We start from the raw sequence: 2,973 nt of genomic DNA, 5'->3' as shown, positions 1-2,973 counted from the left end.
GATGGCTCTCAGGGTTACTGGGCCACCTCCTGACTGATGGGTGCTAACAGGGACCAGGAGACGTCCTTCTCCTCTGACTGTACCCCTTGCAGTTTAAGACGCCATGGAAAGCTCACTCTCTAAGTCTCCCAGGGACAGTCCCTTGGAATGCCTCCTGACCAATCTCACTGATCTGGGCCTGGCTCCAGATACTCACACTAGGCTTCAGGTCTTTTTCTGTAACCAAGTGTGGCTACAATCCCAATTGGACAGTAAGTCGCACTGGTGAGCACTTTTGATTCCAACATTCTCTGCGGCCTCGACAATTTTTGTCAGCAAACTCAAAACTGGTCTGAAGTTCTGTATGTTCAGGCTCTTTTCTTTCTTCACTCCCATCCCTCTCTATGTACTGTCTCTCACCCTGCTCAAGTTCTCTTAACCAAACAAGCTCTTAATCAGGCCCCTGACAGTATGCCCCCTCATCTTTCTCTGAACCCCCTGACTCCTTGTCTGCACCCCCAGTAAGGCCTCCTCCATATTCTGGGTGCCCCTCACCACCACCTCCCTCCACTCTCAGAGGTGACACCCACAGCCTCCCAAACCCCACAGTCGCCTACTACCTTACTCAGGCTTACAAGCCAGCTCTCATAAAGCAGTAAACTTTGACAAGCTACAAGAAATTACCCAGCAGCCGAGTGAAAACCCTGCATCTTTCCTCACTGGCCTAACTGAAGCCTTAACCCAATATACTAGGCTAGACCCTCCCTACCTCTCCAAAGGGGCTACTGTGCTAGCCACTCATGGCATAACAGCCAGCCACCAACATGAGAAAGATGGCCCTCAGACCCCCATCCGTGACCTGGTAAACATGGCATTGAAGGTTTCAACGCCCGAGAAGAACATGCTGAGGCAGCTTAGGAGTCCCGGGCCCACCAAGGGGTAAGCTGGCAAGCCCAAGTCTTGATTGTCGCCCTGAGGCCAGGCCAGCTGGAGGGAGGAGTCAGAAGACTTCAGGAAGCAGCAACTTTCACAGTGATTCTGACCACCCACCTCGAGGACCTTGCTTCAAATGCAGCCAGGAAGGACATTGGGCTAAGCATTGCCCACATCCCTGGCCACCCACTAAGCCTTGCCCATCGTGCGCTCAGCAGGGCCACTGGAGAAGTCACTGCCCCTTGGTGCCTAGCTACGGAGTGTCAGTCCCTCCAAACACGGAACCACCATTAACACTGCTTGACCTGGCCACCGACAAAGAAGCCCCTCACTTGGCGACCTCAGTGACCTGCCCTACACCATGCCCAGGGTAGTGATCGGTGCAGCAGGTAAGCTGGTTTTCTTTTGGTGGACATGGTCTTTTCAGTCCTCCCCTCCTTCTCGGGCCCAACTTCCCCTTCCCCGGTTTCGGTTATGGAATTGATGGTCATCCCTCCAAGTCTTTAGTCACCCCACCTTTAATAATGCCTCTTTTACCATCCCCCTTAACCCAGCTTGTCAGCATTTGCCTTTCCCTGCAGCCTCTTCTAAAACAGTTCTAAAGCAGACACAGCCCGACTCCCTTAACCTCTCTCCCTCCAAGCAGCTGCCTTCAATGTTTGCAACCAAAACCATTACCGGCAGACCTTTAACCCTTTGCTGACACTTACTTTGTACAATTTTCATATTCAGTGAAAAGAATGTAAAGGACATCAAGCTGTTAGGAACACGGGGAAGCAACAAAACAGACAAGGTCCTAATTCAAACCACCCACCCCTGCTAGCCCTCTAGACTCTCCCCAATTAATCAAAGCAACCTTTTAACAACCTCCAACAGACTCTCCTCCAATCTCCGCCTTTACATTTACCAAACCCCAGTAAACCTTTTTTACTTTACAAGGACAAAAATCAAGGCATAGCAGTTAGAGTTCTGGCTCAGTCCCTGGGGCCTGCTCTATCCCCTGTAGCTTATCTGTCCAAACAGTTAGACATGACAGTCCGAGACTGGCCCCTGTGCTTCTGGGTCCTGGCAGCAGCTTCTGCCCTTCTAGAAAAGCTCTCAAATTAACACTAAGAGAGCATATCCAGACGTTATCTACCCACACACTTCAAAACCTTGTCTCACACCAATTCCTGTCTTTACTGTCTCCCAACTGCCTACAAAAAATCCACTTTAAAACCTTAACATAACCCTGTGCCAGGCTCCCTCTCTAAACCCAGCAACTCTAGAACCTAGCAATCACTCTTGCCCACAAGCGATTGAAGAACTAACTCTACCTCAACCTAAACTTTTAAATCAGCCCTATCCTGATCCAGATCTAACTTTGATTGCTGATAACAGTTATGTTGTAGACACCCAGGGACAGCAACAAGCCGCCTAGACTATAGTTTCACTTGATCAGGTCTGGGAAGCTGCACGTCTCCAGGTCGGAACCACTTCTCAGAAAGCAGAACCAATTGCTCTCACTCGAGCACTCCACTTAGCTAAAGAAAGTTCCTAACTACTAAAGCGTCCTTCATCATAAACAGTAAGTGAATAGTTTTCCCTGCCAACCAAGCCGAAGATCGGCTCCATCAAGTCCATCACTCCCTGCATACAGGGCCCTGTGCTCTTCTTCAGCTCCTACATCCTATACTTTGTGTCTCAAATCACACAAGTGTCATTCGCACTAGACATTAAGTGGCACTTATATAGCCTATACAGGCCTCAGGCCTCCAGAAAAGTTGAAAAGGTGGATGGAATTATAAAAGGTCATCTGTCTAAACTAACTCTAAAACTATACCACTCATAAAGAGAACTACCTCCACTGGCCCTAACTCGAATCCACGCCACTCCTCGCTCTCCCTCTTCCCCAAGCCCCTTCAAGTTGATGTATGGCAGGCCCAATTTAATGAACCATTCCTTACCAGTCACACTACTACCACTGGCAAACTACTTACCCTATATCTCTCTCTTATAAACTTTTCTTTGAGAACACGCAGACAGATGTCTAGCTGTCCCTGATCCTGTGCAACCTGACAC

Source organism: Tenrec ecaudatus, chromosome 1, assembly GCF_050624435.1.
Source record: "Tenrec ecaudatus isolate mTenEca1 chromosome 1, mTenEca1.hap1, whole genome shotgun sequence".
NCBI classification, from domain to species: Eukaryota; Metazoa; Chordata; class Mammalia; order Afrosoricida; family Tenrecidae; genus Tenrec; species Tenrec ecaudatus.
The sequence above is the reverse complement of the archived record's forward strand: the minus strand, read 5'-3'. Positions refer to the sequence as shown.